The sequence below is a fragment of the Leucopleurus acutus genome (assembly GCF_964270905.1).
Source record: "Leucopleurus acutus genome assembly, chromosome: 9".
Lineage (NCBI taxonomy): Eukaryota > Metazoa > Chordata > Mammalia > Artiodactyla > Delphinidae > Leucopleurus > Leucopleurus acutus.
The window spans coordinates 62,490,251-62,509,631 of NC_139144.1; the positions used below are offsets into that span (position 1 = coordinate 62,490,251).

The 19,381-nt window shown below is 42.4% G+C and overlaps 1 protein-coding gene across 1 annotated transcript in view; it reads left to right on the forward strand.

The window, feature by feature from the left end:
- Positions 1-5,675: 5,675 nt before the first annotated feature.
- The window catches only part of WIPF3 (WAS/WASL interacting protein family member 3), a gene marked incomplete at its 3' end in the record, with an annotated part of 88,281 nt that continues 74,575 nt past the window's right edge, over positions 5,676-19,381 (forward strand). Inside the window, exon 1 of the mRNA XM_082845859.1 lies at positions 5,676-5,839. The remainder of the gene's footprint in view (positions 5,840-19,381) is intronic.

The window sequence follows — 19,381 nt, forward strand, 5'->3', positions numbered from 1 at the left end:
TTGCTCCGTGGCATGTGGGATCTTCCCGGACCAGGGCTCGAACCCGTGTCCCCTGCATTGGCAGGCGGATTCTCAACCACTGCGCCACCAGGGAAGTCCGGTTGTAACTTTTATTATTATTATTATTACCATCATCATCATCATCATTATTGTGGTAAAGTATACATAGCATAAAATTTACTCTTTTAACCATGTTAAAGTACACCATTCAATGGCATTAAGTACATTAAGTACATGCACAATGTTGTGCAATCATGACAACTATTTGGTTCCAGAACATTTTTACCCCCTAGTTGGAAACCCCGGTCACATTAAGCACCTATGCTCCATTCTCCCCTCTCCTCAGCCCCTGGAAACCGCTAATCTGTTCCTGTCTCCATGGATTTGCCTATTCTGGGTAGTTCATATAAATGGAATTAAACAATATGCAGCCTTTTGTGTCTGCTTCTTTCACTTAGCCTAATGTTTTCAAGGCTCGTCCATGCTGTAGTAGGTACCAGTATTTCATTCCTTTTTATTGTCATATAATATTCCGTTATATGGATATATCACATTTTGTTTACCCATTCATCTGTTGACGGACATTTGGGTTGATTACACCTTTTGGCTATTGTGAATAGTGCTGCTATGAACTTTCAGGTCCAAGTTTTATTCGAACTCTTGTGTTCCATTTTTTTCGGTATATGCCTAGGATTGGAATTTCTTGGTCTCATGGTAATTCTATGTTTAACTCTTTGAAGAAACATCAAACTGTTTTCCGCAGCAGCTGCACCATTTTACATTCCCACCATCAATGTATGAGGGTTCCAACTTCTCCACATCTTGTTGTTTTCCTTTTTTAAAAATTATGGCATCCTAGTGGGTGTGAAGTAGTTTTTCATTGTGATTCCAAGGTTTTATCTTTAAATGCTAATGATTCTTAAAACTATATCCCTAAGTATTTACCTAAAAGAAATAAAAACATTTATCTACAAAAAGACTTATACACAAATATTCAAAGCAGCTTTAATTGTAACATCCTAAAACTGGAATCAACCCAAATGTCCACCAACAGGTGAATGGATAAACAAATACTGGCATTGTGAAATACAGTGAAATACTAACCAGCAATAAACAGGAATAAATTACACAAAACACATAGATGAAGCTCAAATACATTATGCTGAACAAAAAAGCCAGACACAAAAGAGTATATCGTGTATATACAAAGCTCTAGAAAAGACAAAGCTAATAGTTCTGTGGTCGCCTGGGACTGGGAGTAGTTGCAAAGGGGCACAAGGGACCTTTCTGGGTTGTTTGAAATATTTGATAAGGGTAGAGGTTACATCAGAGAACATATTTGTTGGCATTTAACATGAGTACATTTTTTCATATGTAAATTACTTTTCAATAAGGTTGATATTAAAAGTTAAAAAATATATAGACTCTCAAATACTTAGGTCAAGACTCCAAGCCTCATTTGTTCATTTCTTTCATAACTCAACAAACATGTGTTGAGTGCCTACTATGTAGTAGTCTCTGTTCTGTGAGATAAGGATACAATAGAGACAGAGATCGTTCCTGAAGTCATGGATACCATGGTCTAGTCTGGGGGACAGACATTAATCAAATCATCAAACCAATAATGGCATCATTATAACTGTAATCAATGCTGCAATAGAAAGTTACATGGGATGATGAGCTCTTATAGTGGAAGGTGACATTGTCGAATTCCAGGTAAGTGATGGCTGAGTTAAGTTGAGATCTGAACAATGAGGAGGAGTTCATTTTGGGAATGTTCTCTTCAAAGAGGGAAAAGCATGTGCAAAGGGCGAGTGACAATAAAGGGTATTACCTGTTCAAGGATCTGAAAGCAGGCCAACACGACTGGAGTAAAGAGATCAAGGGAGAGGGAAAAGGCTGAGTAAGTCATGCTGTAGACTGTGAGTGCCTTCAGACAAAGCTCAGGACTTTGGTTATCATCATCAGAGCAAAGCAAAAAGAATGAAATTACAGATAATGGGAGTTAAGATCAGCTTGGAGTTTCAAGACCATCTCTGGCCACACTGTGAGTACTGGTTTGGAAGAGAGAAGCAGCACGTTGCAGAATGACCAGCTAAGAGGCAACTGTGGAAGTGCTGGAGAGAGGTGACAGGCTCTGGTGGCAGGTGGCATTGGTGCAGAAGGGTAGAACCAGATGGGGCCAAGAGGCAAAATCCACCGAGGGGAGGTGCCATGAGGGAAAGGGAGCTGAGGGTTTGTTGGGTGGTTGGGTTGGATGGCTGGGGTGATGGGCAACACCGAGAATGGGTCAGGTTCAGTACAAAGACCGTGAGTTCAATTTCAGACATGTGGAGTTTGAGGCTCCTGGTCCACCAACCTCTTTCAGATTTTCTCTTCCCTGAAATGGCTTTCCTTCCCCAGTTTCTGATGGGAAACTCCAGTTCATCCACGAAAGCCCAGCTCAGGCATTACTGTCTCCCTTCTCCCAGCCATCAGGCAGTGTTCATCATTTCTTCTCCTGTATCATCCCTCTCTCCAGGGAACTGTAATACTCTATTTACAAGCCGTGTCCTCTGCTAAGCTGTCAGCTCCCTGGAGGCAGGGCTGTGAATCCGTTTTAGCGCCCCCAGTACATTATCACCATCTAATAGCTGCTCTACAAATTCTTGAAGAATGGATGCTGCTACATGTATAAAACATTTGAGATTTCTATAGTGCTGTTCTCCTGAAGAGCTTAATAAGTCATGGCAGATATAAATATAAGTTTACAAGGAGAAAGTGTGAAAGGTGAGCTATTGCAGGCATTTGGTGAGCAGGGGGAGAAGAGATGTTTGCCCTTTACCAGGCCACGGTATCAGTTAGAAATACATTTGGCCACAAGGAATAGAAAACTCAGTCTCAGTGGCTTAAACTAGCGAGGGCTATCTTTCTCACATAAAAAGTTCAGAGGTGGGCTGTTGCTGGATTTCATCTGAATGCCCAGAAGTACCATACACACTTGCTCTATTTTCCACTCTGCCACCCTGATTATATTGGCTTTTTGGTCTCATGTTCATTGTCTCTTGGTTGTAATCTGGTTGCAGCATCACTAGCCATCTCATTTGTGTTCAAGGCACAAAGAACATGAAAAATGGAAAGTCAGAGCCTGCAAAGGAGGTCTCAGGAGCCCCCCAGCCAACTCCCTCTTTCAACTCATTGGCCAGAACCGGGTCAATGACTTCCTTAGCTGCAAGAAAGACTGAGAAATCAGGAATGGGACTGTCATGGTAGTCTTGGACCAATCATAATCCTCAGTTCTGTTAATAGGGAGGAAAGGGGAAAAGGGTTTGGCTATTGGGAAGGTGACTTACAGTACCTGTGACTAAACAAATACAGGCATATCTCGTCTTATTGCACTTCGAAGATATTGCTTTTTTTTTTTTTAAATTGAAGGTTTGTGGCAATCTTGCTTTATCAGATGATGGTCAGTCATTCTTTTTGTAATAAAGTTTTTTTTTAAGTAAGGTGTGTACATTTTTTAGATATAATGCTATTGCACACTTAATAGAGTACAGTATAGTGTAAACATATGTACTGGAAACCAAAAAATTCATGTGACTCACTTTAGTGTAATATTTGCTTTATTGCTGTGTTCTGGAACTGAACTCACAATATCTCCAAGGTATGCCTGTATCATCCACCTGGAATAGCTAGTGCTATCCTGTAGTTATGTACATCCTGGTGGAGCCAGGGGGAATGGATCCTTCTCTAATGTCCATAAAAACAAGGCATCAATGGCACAGTTACGTCACATGGATATGAGACATTGGGCACCTGAAGCTTTCAGCACAAATGTCCCCACTTTCCAAATATTTTCCTCACTCACCATTTCTCTATCCTTTCCAACCAGTAGCCTTTTTGCACAAATTATTTGATCCACGCCAGCTCACAACTATCTCTTGAGATAACAGCCTCTCCATTCGACTAACTCCTGCTTGGGCCATTCAGCAGAAGACCTGGTGGGAACTCTGGGCTCATGCAAATGTCTTCTCTGCTCTTTTACCTTTCCTTCCTTTTGTATTAGAATACTAGTAGTTTTGTACTTAATGAGAATACACATTAGGGATCCCAAGAAGGAAACTGTCTGGTAATGTTTCAAATGTTTTTCTTTTAGTGATCACCTGTGCAAAACGGTTTATGAATTTTAGGTTGAGCACAGTTTTTCACATTTCATGCCCATGCCCATTTATTTTGGTTCTAAAGGAGGAACGGCGTGAGTTGCATAGGACAAACAGGTGGGAAGCAAGTACCTCATTGGCTTCCACTGACTACACCTTCTTCACCTAAGTCAAACAGAAGCCCATGCTCTTGACAACACGGGAGGAAAGGCATGAGTTGCACAGGACAAACAGGTGGGAAGCAAGTACCTCATTGGCTTCCACTGACTACACCTTCTTCACCTAAGTCAAACAGAAGCCCACGTTCTTGACAACACAGGAAGGAACAGCATCAGGAGTGAATTATTTATCCTTGCTGTAAATATAAGCCTACACATTGTCAGCCTGTAAACACTAGTAATTAAGAAACCAGCTAAGGTCTGCTTGGGCAACATACTTTGACAGCAGCTGCTACAGAACCTGAACCTGGAGACAGTTTGCTATCCATGTGTGAGATCCCCCTCCCTACCAGCATTAACTGCTCTCTCACCTGTGTTCCCATGCACCTCATCCAAGCGCTGAGTACAGGTCTCTCCCCCACTGCAGACTTGTAGCTCCTTTTGCATAGAGACACAGCCTCCTTCCACAGCACATGCTAAGGGTCCTGCAGAGGGCCTGGCTCACAGATGCTCGGGTAAATTGCAGTGAACGGTCCACGAGTATCCTCTTAGCTCCTCCATTAGCGGGAATGCGCAGCACGTGGGAGATTCGAAATCCTCACCAACCAATCATGCGCCTAGTGGAATACATCCAGCCTCAGACACCATCTTTCTGCATCTTTCCAGGGGTCTGAACGTGAAGTGTGGCAAGGATTTACTGGACATACCAAGTTCTTTCGGCTCCTTAGACCCTTCAGTTTTCCGGCAGTCGGCTCCCTCTCCGCTTCGGCTCCACCTGGGACAATCTACCTCCCCAGGTCACTCCAACCGGATAATTCAAGCACATCCTTCAGTTCTTTTAGCCACCACCTCCTCCAGAAGCCTTCCCTGACTTCCCCAAGTCTGGATCAGGGCCCCCTCTATGACCGCTCCCTCTTGGTTCTGCGGTGTAGCTGTCCATTCGTTGTTTCCCTTTTTAGACCGTGAATTCCGCAAGGGCACGAGACGATCTCGTTCTCTCTTTTGTCCCGCTTATGACGCTGCCTGGAGCATAGGAGGGGCTCAGAATATTTTGGAATGAATTGATGAAGGAGTGGAGTGTCCCCAGCCTGGCGGTGCTGGGCCGGGTGTTGCTCGCATCACAGCCCCTCCTATGTGGGGAACTCCAGCCTTGGGCCGCAAGCTTAGACTCTCTCCTCAGATTAGACTTGGGCCTCGTCAGGCAGAGGCGCGCCCGGAGGCTAGGACCCGCCTCCCGGGTTCCAGAGCGGCCCCGCCCGCCCGGGCCGCGTCCCTGCGCGCGGGCCGGCTGCGGCTCCCCGGCAGGAGCCTGAGGAGCAGGTGGGGGCGGCGGCCCCGCCTCCGCGTCCCGGCAGCCCCAGAGCTGGCGGCCGGGAAGTGAGCGGCGCTCACCGAGCGCAGCACCCAACGCAGCTTGGCCCCAGCGGCGTCGCCTGGAGCACGGACGCTGCGGGACAGAGCCCGGAGCCTAGAGGCGGCGGCGGCGGCGGGGACGTCGGCCAGAGACGAATCCTGTCCTGTCCTCGGCACGACCAGCGGCAGGTAGCGGCTCCGCGCGCGTGCCCGGGTCGGTGCCGGAGGGAGGAGGGACGAGCCGCAGCTGCGGGCGCTCGGGCCGTCCCGGAGCTGAGTGAAACGCCGGCGGGTGCAGGAGTGCTGCGTGCGCGCATGCGGGTGTCCGGGCGCCCCCAGCCCGGGGCGACGCGCTGCGCAGCGCTCCTCAGGAGCCTGCCGCCCGCTGCCCGGCGTCTCCGGGGCCCGGCCGTAACGGGACCGCGGAGGGAACGAGGTCACCGCGGGGTTGTCTGGTGACTTCCACCGATCCAACTATCCGGAGAGCGGCCCCTGGCGACAAGGCCGCCCGGGCCTGGTCTTCGCCAAGCTCTCCGTTCCTCCCTTCCCCGCTTCACCCCCAGAACAAAAGGCTGGGGTCTCGCTGGGGAGGGGGCTGTCGCGGGATGAGCAGGAGCGAAGTAAAGAGCAGCTAGGAAATTGCAGAACTGAAGGTGGCTTGGGGGATACAGAAGCCCTCGATGAGGAAGCCAATCTCGGAGATGTAAAGTGACTTACACGAGGTCACACAGCTCGTGGTGACTGAACTGGGGCCAGAGCGCAGGTCTCGGGACTCCCTTCCCAGTGCTCATCTCCAGGCCCCAGAGGTCAGTAGTCTGTGCTCCAGCGATTTAATTCTGGCCATGCATGGGTTCTAAAGTCTCTTTTGGAGGAATAAGGGAGAAAGTGGCAGAGCCTATTCCCCGCCTCCCTCAGTACGCACCGGAGGCGGAGGTGGAGCGCGGATGCGGGAGCAGGGCTGGGGAAGACGGCGCTCCGAATCTCCGGGTGGGGCTTGGAGGACAGGGAGCCTAGCCCTGTCCCCGTGGGCAGGCGGGCACTGGCTCGCAGGAACAGCGCCTTCTGAGCGTGGCTTGCTAGCCGCGTGGGTGTGCCTGCGACGGGAGCGGGGGCGGCGTGGGGACCCAGTGCGCGCTGCTCCCTAGAAAGAAGTTCTCTCCCGGGAGAGGCCGGGAGAGCTGTTCTGGCGCGCTGGGACGAGCCGACAACATCCCTGACGCTCGCGCTGTTTTGTGACGGGCTCTGTTTGGAAGGAAAGTTACTCTGCAGCAGGAAGGTGGGCTATCACTTCGCTTCTCCGAGCCTGGGGGTGTCCTTGGCTGCAAAATGAGGGCTTTGTTCTGCATAACCTGTGTGATTCAGAAAGTTCGTGCCTCTCTCCTCCTTTACAGAATCTTTATCTCTTTAGAGGGAAGAGAAGTACATGTCTTCTGGTCAGCAGTAGTAGTTATCGCAGGGACTCCAGCCTCCCCTGAAAAACAAATTTTTTTTTTTTAATTTTAGGGAAAGCTATTAATGGGGACGAAGCTTAGAAGAGGGGTTGGGTTGCCTTTGGGCCTGGTAATGACTTGGACAGAAAAGGAGGCTTCACAGGTGCCGGAAATGCTCCCTACCTCGACCTAAGTAGTGGTAACACAGGTGTACATATATAGATATTTGTGAGGTTATTCCCTTGAGATTTGTGCACTAATGCTTTCCCTCAGTAAAAAAGTAAATAAAAATTTAATGCTAAAAATCCACGCATTATAGTAGCACACAGATTACTGCAGTTTTCCAGCCAAGGAATTTTAGAGATACATTTAAAAACCACAGAAGCCAAATCAGAAAAATAAATAAATAAATAAGAACAGGGAGCAAAGAAAGTTTAGCAATAACGGGAAATGAAATACACACTGCAGAGGGCCTTACCAAATGCCTTTACACGAATCACCTCCCATGATTCACATTTCCTTAAGGGCAGTATTGTTATTGTGCCTTTTTTTTTTACAGACAAGAAAATAAAAGGTCACAGAGGTTAAATGTCTTACTCAGGGGAGCAGGGTTAAGAACCTGGGTACACAGATTTCAAATTCTATACGTGCAACCGTAAACAAGCAATTTTCAGCCACCTGAATCAGGGCAGAGCCATCAGGGTGACAGAGACTTGAAGACTGGCTTCCTGCCGTGCCCCCTTTTAGTTCCTTTCCAGGAGCCTCTGTTGTTTTCATATAGCTGTGAGTGTGAGATTGTGTCACAGTCTGAAGGTAGCCAGCAGTGGAAGGGATGGAGGAAGTGTGTGTGTGTGTGTGTGTGTTTAAGAATATACAGTTTTAGGAACAGGAGAAAGCCAGCTGGCCCAGCCTGGAAACACTGTTTTTAGGAGATTTATTGTTCAGAAATCATACAGTACAGGTTGTGATTTTGCAGTCACTTAAATACACACACAAAATTAATAATATAACCTAGAAAAGATCTGAGAAACCAAAATGTAATTTACTCTAGAGAACATGTAGGATTTTCACTAGGGAAAAACAGTCAACTTTCCTACGTTCTAGAATTTATAAATATATGTTTATCAATGCTTATGTTTAAAAAAAAACCTACAAAAATAACTCAGCAGAAGGACAGAAATTTGTTTTCCAGCAAACGTGTTGTAAATATACTTACATTTGGTGCAGAAACATTTGAAACTTTAGGGTACAGGAATATTTTCTCTAGAGAGAAATCTTGAGAAATGTGTCCTGAAGTGTGTTCTTCTAGTGATTTTATCCTTCTGCCTAAAATTCAGAAGCCGGAGGAGTAGAATCGTGTTTGTTTTACCAGCTAATATCACATTGCAGAGTTGAATGTTTGTCGTTCTTGGAATTAGAAGGTTTGGGTTTGAAGAAGCTAGATTAAGTGGGGCAGGTAAAGAGGTAGCTGGATGGATCTGCTCAGCTGAGTACCATCAAGTGTGATTATGCATCACAAAGTTATCTTTAGGCGAGTTTTGCCATGTCACAGTTAGTATTCCTGCCATCTGGCTGCTGGAATATTTAGAAAGGAATCATAATGTTTGACTGACTCTGCTGAGAGCATGACAAAACAGACTTCGAGAGGGAACTATTAAATATGAGTTAGGGTTGGTGAGAAAATGATTAATTACTTCTTATTTAGTCACCGCACACAACCGAAGAGAGGGACGGTTCCCAGCTGATGCGGAGCAGGTGCAGCACATAAGTTTTCTCACTGACTTCAGCCAATAGTGCACTTGAAACTTCCCCTTTGCCCTTCTAGTTGGGTATTTCCTTAGGCCTGCCCAAGCAGGAACCCGACCCGTTTTGTAGCAGGGGAATCGTGTGGTGAACTGCCGTGCTGAAGTGCCAAAGAGATAGAGTGAAGCGGAGCAAATGTGGCAAAAATGCCAGGTGGGCATTATGTGGGCCAGGCTCTGTGAAAGATTTTCAAGTGCATCTTGAAGGAATATTTACCCTGTGTGGGCGATGTATTCCAGTGAGACACTGAATTTGAGATGGTGGCATCCAGAAAGGAAGTGGCAGGCCTGTCTATGGACTGTAAGCCAGTCAGCTCCTGGGAGTATCTAAGAGGAGGCAGTAGGGAGCTTGTGAGGACTTGGGCCCATGTGTTTGCAGGTGTGTGTCAGAGCAAGGTGCCCAGGCTGCCACCCACTGTGCCTTAAGAGCCAAAGGCTACCTCATACTGAATACTTGTGCCTGACTAGGCTAAGAGCTTTCTACATATGAAATCAACCCAACAGCCCTATAAGGGAGCTGATTTTTCTTACTCCCATTATCAGATGGACAGAGAGGCCAAGGGCTAAACTGTTCTCAGAATGATCATGCCACACCCTGCCCTGGTCTGCTATCAGCCAACTCATAAGCCCAACGTGCCCTTTACCTGTCTGACTCTCCCTTATTGCACCTGAACTCCTGGAGGACAGGTACTATATCTGTTTCATCTCTCTTCCCAGCAGCTGCATCATAGGTGGCATGTGATGAGTAGTGAATGAATGAGTGAGTGAATGAATGAATACCTTCATATTTAAAGGTCAAAAGTCAGTTTGGATTAACTGTCCTTTTGACTTTTACTGTCTCATTCCCCTCTGTTAATATGGGTCATCGAGCATGATTGTATGGACAAGATGTATAATAGATATCTCCTTTAAAGCTGAAGGATGCTAAGCTCAGCCTGTAAGATCAGAAGGCCTCTGCTTCTTTTAGAAATTAAATATTATTATTTCTTCTTTTGTAAAACGGTTGTCATTTGAAACACCTGGGTTGGAATCTTTCCTTCATCATTTATTTGTTGTATGACCTTGGACAAATTACTTCACCTTTCTGTGCCTCAGTTTTCTCATCTGTAAAGTGGGAATAGTAATAGTACTACTTATCTCATATTTAGGGTAAATAACTTAAAATAGGTCCAGTGCCTAGGACAGTGCTTGGTTCATAGTAATGTTCAATAAATTAGCTCTTTTTAAAATTATTATCATCTGATGCTTTTAAAAATTGTTTGCCCTAAGTGTTTCTGGTTCCATAAAGCATTTGAGGCATAAACAACATAAAATTAATAATGAAACTGGGGTAAAGAGAACACACAGATAAGGAAGCAAGATGAAATCAAAGGTAATTTAGTGAACAAGACTATGTTATAAGGTGCAGGTAATTTCTAGAGATGAGTTTACTATAAGGTTTGGTGTAGTTTCAGGAGATGGGATTAAAAATTTGTCAGAGCTTCCCAGTAACCAAAACAAAGAGGAAAACACAAATAGTTACTCAATCCACAGTGACCATGAGATAAAATGAGATCAGTTACACAGCTTTTCCTGGTCCTGAAACTTGGGATGGCTTTCTCCTGGCGGTTCTTCAAAGCAGTCATTGTTGCCATAGAGATCTAAGTCTTCAACATGGTCCCTGCCATGAAGACAATGGAAGTTTTGTGGTAGAAGTTAATAATAAGTGTTTCTTAGAACGTCATTGACTGCAGTTCCAGAGACATACTCTCAGAGCACAGCCCAATAAAAACTCTTCTGTGAAGGGCCAGAACACTGTGGTTTGGGGATGTTCTATTTCCTTAGCTATGCTTACTGAGTGCCTGGGAGAGTAGAAAGATTCTTCCAAAGATTATAATTCTTGTGAGAGTCAGGTGAACAATCCCATCTTTAAGAACATTTGTTCTGGCTGAAGCTATATAAATGAGCCAGATCAGTTGACTTTATCCAGAAAAAGTCCAAAGGGTGTCATCATACACATAAACTCATTAATAGATGTGTTCATGAATTTTCTTAATACTGGTAGTCCCATAATCTCCCTTTAGCTGCAGATTTTATCACACTGTTTGGAAAAAGAAATATCCAGTGCTCTGTACTACCTTTTAAGTCCTTTAATACTTTCAGTACTTCTTGGTATTAAGAATAAATGATATTTGATTTTTAAACTTGTTTTTTAGTACTTGAAATAATGGTCATGTCTTTTTAGTCTCATTACCATATACATTAGCCCAAGTATGATTTGTATCAGTTAGGATTGCATTCAGCTGCCAAAACAAAACAAAAACAATGCACACATCAGAATCTGGCCTGAACAGATACAAGAGTGTCTTGTGGAGCTAGACTCCCAAGAAAGGCAGTCCAGGGGTGATGCAGGAGCTCAAACAGTACTATCAGAGAATCAGCCTTTCCCTGCTTCACCTTCTTCACCATGTAGGACATCATCCTAAATCTAGTTGCCTCATGGTCACAAGATGGCTGCTGTATCTCTAGGCTTACATCTTTAGGCAGGAAGAAAGGAAATGTGTAAATAGCTAAAGAGCGAGGGCCCTTCTATTAGGGAAGTTTTGCCTTTTTAGATAGAAAGTGATGCCCTCCCCAACTACTTCTGACGACATCTCATTGGCCAGGATGGTGTCACAATGTTGCTCTAAAATGTAAAGAGTCTGAGAAGTCAAATATTTTTAGCTGGGTAAACTGCAGCTACCACCCCTCTCTCTAATTAGGGATTTTGCTCTAAGGAAGAAGAGGAAATGGTTATTGAGTAGGCAGCTAGAAGTATCAGCCACCTGACATAACTTCCATTATTAGCCATGTCCCTGACTTAATTAGAAATTACAGAAGTGACTCAGTAATTTAAAATGTTATACTTTTCTAGTTTTTCATACGATTAGCATTAGAGGATGAAACACACCCAATTGCCTTATGTAGATTCCTAAACCGCTGTCACCAGCCCTGCTTCTTTTCTAAATTTCAGATCTAAATTTCCATTTGCCAGAAGGACCTCATATGCTTCAAATTAAACTCACTTCTCCCCGCCCATTCACCACCGCTCAACACCCACACATTTTCTCCTGCCTTCCTTAATTAATATTAGATTGCCTTGGCAAGGAGCCTTGGGGTTGTCCTGGACTCTTTCTTCTCCCCACATCCCAGGCATCCAAACTGTTATATCCTTGGCTCTGTCCCATTGCCATTACTCTAATTCAAATAAATATCCATCCTTGCTCATGTGGATCCCCAAATCGGTCTACCTATTTGCTGCTTCTTCATTGCCCTATAATTCATTTTCCACACATGCCCCCAGTGTCTAACATCTCTCCTTTCTTTAGAAGCTTACAAACTAAAGCTCAACCTGGCTCTGTGAGCGCCATGCTTGCTGGGACTGGTTGCCACACACCCCAGACATTCCCACGTGGCAAAGTTTTGCTCACCCCCTCCCCACTCCCTTCAACTATAGAAAACCTCTCTCAGAGGTTTCTTATGCTTTTCATGGTCCATAAGCCATGGGAACAGTTAATTACCTTTGCATTTATGTTTCCAGAACACTTTATAATCTCTATTAATATGTTTTGCCCTGGGTTCTATTTTGCCTGCTATTAATCATGCTGCACCAGTTTTTAAAAAAAAATAACTGCTTTATTGGAGTATAATTCACATACCATAAAATTCACTCTTTTAAAGTATGTAATTCAGTGATTATTAGAATATTCACAGAGTCACACAACTATAACCATCATCTTGATTCCAGAACATTTTCATCACCCCAAAAACAAACCCATTAGCAGTCACTTCCTATCCCCCCTCTCCTCAGCCCTGACAACCACTAATCTACTTTTTATTTCTATGGATTTACCTATACTGGAATTTTATATGTGTGGAATCATGCAGTATGTGACCTTTTGGGACTGGCTTCTTTCACTTAACATAGTCTCTTTTGGGTTTATCCATGCTATAGCATCTATCAGTACTTCATTCCTTTAATTAATTAATTAGTTAATTAATGGCGGGGTTGGGTCTTCGTTGCTGCGCTCGGGCTTTCTCTAGTTGCATCGAGCGGGAGCTACTCTTCGTTGCGGTGGGCAGGCGTCTGGTTGCGGTGGCTTCTCGTTGCGGAGCACAGGCTCTAGGTGTGCAGGCTTCAGTAGTTGTGGCACGTGGGCTCAGTAGTTGTGGCACGCGGGCTCTAGAGCACAGGCTAAGTAGTTGTGGCACACGGGCTTAGTTGCTCCGCAGCATGTGGGATCTTCCCGGACCAGGGCTTGAACCCGTGTCCCCTGCATTGGCAGGCGGATTCTTAACCACTGTGCCACCAGGGAAGTCCCCTTCATTACTTTTTATTGCTGAATAATATTACATTGCATGGCCCATACTACATTTTGTTAATCCACTCATAAGTTGATTGACGTTTGGGTTGTTTCTACATTTTGGCTATAATGAGTAATGCTACTATAAACATTCATGTATAAGTTTTTGTGTGGGCAAATGTTTTCATTTCTCTGGATAGATACCTTGGAGTGGAATTACTGAGTCTTGTGATAATTCTGTTTAACATTTTGAGGAACTTACAAACTCTTCCAAAGTGGCTGCACCATTTTACATTCCCACCAGCAAAGTATGAGGGTTCTATACCAGTTTTTACTATCTACTTGGGTATTGTTTTCACTGTTTTATTTTCAAAGGTTTAAACATCATTTTGTTTTAGCTGCATTTCTTATAAAGGAGATATAGTTAATTTTTAAAGCAATTAGAATATCTCTGTTCTTTAGCAAGAGAAGCTAATTATCTGTGTAACAATAGTTATTGTGGTTACTGATCTATTGGAACTCATTTTGTGCTTTTTATATACCATATGCTTTATTGTTGCCTCTTTTTTTCTTCTTTTAGTCTGCCTTTTCCTAGCAAAGTGCCTGGCACGTAGTAACTTTAAATATGTAAGTATTATAAGCTGTCATTTGTGGACAGGCGCCATTTATCTATAGGTTTATTTATTCATCAAGTATTTATTGGTTACCTGCTATTCATGTTTATAGTTTACTCAGTGGCTAGCATAGTGCCTGACATGTAGAAGAAGCTCAGTAAATATTTTCTGCATTGCATAGACTGTGCAAAGGCTGAGATGCTTGTCAGAAGCTGGGTAGAGTAATGGAGAGTGCGGAGGCTTAGGGACAGCTCACTTGGGTTGGATGCGGCTGTTTCACGTCCCAGCTGTTTGATCTTGGACTATTACTTTACGTCTTTGAGCCTTTGTTTCCTTGTCTGTGAAATGGGGATAATAATATCTTTCGTGCAGAGTTGTTTGGGGTGATGAAAGATGATTATGTAAATAACAATCACAATTGCTAGCACTGGGAATCCACGTAGTACATGTGAACTATTGTTTTTGTTAATGAATTGTTTAACAAAGAGCTCTCCCAACCACATATATCAGTATGAAATCATCAACCATGTCTGTCCAGGGAATAAACTTATAGTAAAAAATGATGCTGGTTCCTTTGCTATGTGTCTGACATAAATAATTACCAGAGAAATTTTTTCTCCTCATATGGTAGAACCAAGAAAAAGGACCAAAGATGGAATTGTACTTCCTCTTAATGACACAGAAATAGATTTTAAGTCTCCAGTATTCCTTAAAGCTGTCGTTTATTCTAATACTCTTCTAAACTTTTGAATGAAACATGTTTTAGCCAATCGTCTTGCTCTCCAGTATTTCAGAGGAAGAATAAAGTAGCTTCAGAAATAGGTAAGATAACTGCCTAAAACAAGACAAGCAAGCAACATTTTCCCCTACATTTGAACAGCTTTTGCATGACTTCTTTTCTGGTTTTCACCTCTATGTGTATGTTCAAAGGTTTTAGAAATTCACCTGCAGACTTTTAGAAGGAAGGCTAAAACCGATCTGGGTTCATGCCTGGTGTTGTGTGTTCCTGGTGGTCATGGATGGTCAGTGAGTTTTAAGTGATAGTGGTTGACCTGTAGTCATTTTGACATTATCTGTATAAATTACGTATGCCTAAGAATGATACCTGTCAGGATACCTGTCCGTAAGATCTAGGGGTGCATTATTCTGTGGCTGGAGAAAGAAAGCCACCATTGTCATTTCAGACCCTGTGCATCCCCTTATGGTGCTCTCTTGTTTTCTCCCATTTGACGAATGGCTAGGATCGGTTACAAATGGAACCAACTCACAAATGATTCACGCCTAATGGGCAATCATGTTTTAAGGCTGTTCCTCATTGTGTAGTAACCATGTATTAACAGAAGAATTAACTCTTAGGGGTTATGGATTGGTTTGAGGAGAATTATTTTACTCTACTCTTGGTTGTTTACCGAGCCCACTTGGTCAGTCACCTTCGATGCTTGTGGCTGGCTGCAGGGGATGGTTTCAGCTGTCATGGAAGTCTGCCTGCAAGGCCAGCCCAGCGAAACCCATGGTTAGGTCTCAGTGCTGTTCTTTGTGGATCCAGCTCACTTAGACCAAATTGTCAACACAAATTTATATTTTTCTTTATTCATTTATTCATTTGTATTTACCTTTTAGAGGTTGAGGGGTCTCCTAACTCAGGTGATGAAAAGCATTTAAAAAATTACTTCTTCACAATTGTCCCGAGTAAAGAAAGCAATCCAGAACTTTTATTTTTTAAGTTAGTTTTTCAAATGGGTAGTAATGCCCAGGATACATACTTCAAAAAGTGTAAAAAGGATATATAGTATAAAGTAAGTCTTTCTCACACCCCAGTCTTGGACCACCTGGTTGTTATACATTCTTCCAGAGAGATTTCATATATGCATAAGCAGGTATGGGTATACCTATATTTACATATACCTGTATTTATAGGTATACACAATATAATACAAATAAAGGCATATTCATTCTATATACATTTTCTGCTGCCTGCTTTTTTCACTTAATATAACCTGGAGATCATTCCATATTGGTACATATAGGGCTGCCACATTCCTTTAATGGCTACCTAGTATGCCATTTTAAGGTACAAACTGTAATTTAATAACCAGCTCCCAGTCAGTGTGTTTATAGGTTATTTCCAGCCTTTTGCTATTAAAAAGAATGCTGCAGTGAATGTCGCTGTATACATTATTTCTCGTAAGTGATACACTATGTGATAAGAAAAATTCCTAGAATTAGAAAGTATATTTTAAAAATTTGATAATTTGCTCATTGCCCTTTACAGAAAGTTGTACTAATTTATATTTCCACCAGTAATTATGAGCGTCTGATGCCTTGCACCCTCTCTAATACATATTTGCCAAACCTCTGATCTTTGTCAATCTAAGTGAAAAATTGTATCTTGGTGTGGTTCTGACCTGTATCGTCTCATTATCAATAAGGTTCAGCACCTTCAAATGTGTTTAAATGCCATTTGTATTTCTTTATCTGTGATATGTTTGGCCCATTGTCCATTTTTCTGTTGGGTCATTGCTTTCTTTTCCTGTTAAACAAAGAATTGCTTTATCAATACAAACTATTAATACATACACACAAACTATAAAGTGCTAAGAAATCGAAATATCTAAGTCATAGCAAACAGGTAATCATTTCACAATGTATACATATATCAAATCATTATGTTGTATACCTAAAACTAATGCAGTGTTGTATGTCAATTATATCTCAATTTTAAAAGATTTTAAAAATAAAGATTTTTTTAGCCACCTTTTGTCGGTAAGCTAAGGAACTTAATATATATATATTTTCTCTTGCTTTATCTTCCCTTTTACCTGACAACTTTTGTTAGTTATATCTTTCTATTTTGCTGTGATTAATAGTAGTTATAGTCATTTCTGTTACCATAATTTCATAGGCTCTTCAGCCTTGGTTCTATGGTTAATTCAATACTGTCTTTCTTTTTGCCCTAATTTCTCTCTTCAACTCTTAATTGGCTGAAGTTTTTCCTATGGTAGTATCTTCAATATATATTCAGGAAACATAATTCTTGCATGTTTAAAAACATCTGTCATACTTGCTTTTTGACCACAGTGACAGTTTGGCTGGGTATAAACTTTTGGATCATACATTATTTCTCTGGGATACTGTGGCACGTCTAATATGTCTCCAAAACTATATCATTTTTCTTCGGATATCATGTGCCTTTTAATCTATAGAATTAAACCTTATTTTTTTATTTTTATTTTTTTGTGGTACGTGGACCTCTCACTGTTGTGGCCTCTCCCATTGCGGAGCACAGGCTCCAGATGCGCAGGCTCTGCGGCCATGGCTCACGAGCCTAGCCGCTCCACGGCATGTGGGATTTTCCCGGACCGGGGCACGAACCCGTGTCCCCTGCATCAGCAGGCGGACTCTCAACCACTGCACCACCAGGGAAGCTCTAAACCTTATTTTTGAAAATTTTTCTTACATTATATATTTGTGATTATGTATTTGAATATTTATTCTCTTCCATTCATTTGTGTCTTTTATTAAGTGACACCATGTATCTTTTTTTGTCTGTCTTCCACATCTATCATTTTCTTTCTAATACTTTTAAATTCTTTGTCCATTTCTGTTTCATTTTATTTATTTTTCTCAATTCTCCATGGTCCTCAGTGTGTTTTCAACAATACCTGTTTTTCTTTGGGCTCTTTGTAGTGTGCTCTTCATTTTTTTAAATGGAAGTATAGTTGATTTACAATGTTGTGTTAGTTTCAGGTATTCAGCAAAGTGATTCAGTATATTCAGTGATATATATATGCAAATATATATTCTTTTTCAAATTCTTTTCCATTATAGGTTATTAAAAGATATTGAATATAGCTCTCTGTGCTATACAGTAGGACATTTTCTGGTCTTCATTTTTCTCTTTCACTTCTCCCACATTATATTTCACCTCCTATTGCCTTGCTACATCTTCTCAGAGTTCTTATATTTTTCCTTAGAGTCCTTAATTTAAAGGGATAACTGTTTCATAAAATTTTTTCAGTTAATAATTTTATGCCTTGTCACTGTTTTCATCTGCTTCACAGAAGTATATTTTCTGATAAGTGTTTTTCATCTATCGTCTGTCCTTTGTCCTGTTCCTTTTCTCACTTTTTTTTTTCTAGTTTTCTTGTATAGATCTTGTGCTGGTTCTCTTCACTGTTTCCTTTTATTTAGTATTCATCTTAGAATGAGTTGAATTCTTCTTAGACCAACTATTTGCAGGAGATTTGTTTAAGGAAAAAATCAGGGCAGGTTCTAGACCAGGGAGAGTTCTCTTTGGGTCAGAGAAGTGCGCCTTATGACAGAGAGAGAGAGAGAGAGAGAGAAGAGAGAGGGAGAGGGAGAGGGAGGATGAGAGGAAGAGAGAGAAAGTGAGAGGCTTTAGGCTGCTCATAATTTACTCTCTCCCTCACCCTTCCTCATTTCTAGCCATGCACCCACTGGAATGGCTTGTCTTTGCCTCCTTCCCTGCTCCCTCATGTGTCTAGGGTCCAGGGTCGCTCCTGTGCCGTCCTACACGCCCTTTTCCATTACTCTAAACAAGTGTTGGTGGGGCTTCCTCACTGAGGAGCCAGAGCTTCTTATTCTGGAGAATGACTCTGTGTGGACTTTGTCTGAGGACTGCAGCCACAGGCTTACTCTCTACAACACCTTACCTAGACCCTGTATTTGATCGTCCTGGGCAGCAGGCAGCCCTGTCTCATTTATTGAATCAGGGTTACAGAAATCTAGTTTTTACTTTCTGCAATTGAGTTTATATTTCTGAGATTCCCTTTCCTTCCTATTTTGAAATGGTTTCCAAGAAAAGGAAGGAACAGAGATATTTTCACTCCACCATCTGAAAACCAGAAGACCTCCTTGAACTCAACTTTATTTTGAAAAGTGTTTTCTAATTTAAAAGACTAAAGCCTCACCTCTGCTGTCCCTTAGGACAAGCGTTTCCATTTCCAGGAAGCCACCATATCCTTAATTTTAAAAATTACATTTGAAAGCACTTTGCTTTTCGGAGAGGATCATAAACTATTCTTGATTTGTTTAATAACCTCTCAAAGCAATACTCATTTGGTCCTCACACTTATGCAAATCAGGAAAGAAGGAACATGCTTTACTTTTTTACAGGTGGAGAAATAGATGACCATTAAAACCAGAACTAGAGATCAGTTCTCTCAACTGTCAAATTATTCCTCTTTGATGACAGCGTTTCTAACATGCCAGGTGAAGCTTTTCTAGTGAGCACTGGAAGCTTTGAGAATCCCACATCCAAAATACATTTTATTCCCACACTGATAATAAGGCCTACAGTTGGACAGGAATTTCTCCTGCCCTTTTCCTCCCTTCCTATTTTAGTTGGTAATATTTTTCTTTAAATATCATTAAGATAATTATTTAATCTGTAGACACACAATTTACATAATGTGCTGCTGCCAAGGTGTGTCTCCATCTTTTGCTTAAGTAGTTGGCATGACCCCTGATATATATGTTTTCTATTTCTTCCCCATAGCGACAGCAAAGCAATGGTATTTGACACTACCTTTGGCCTTGGCAA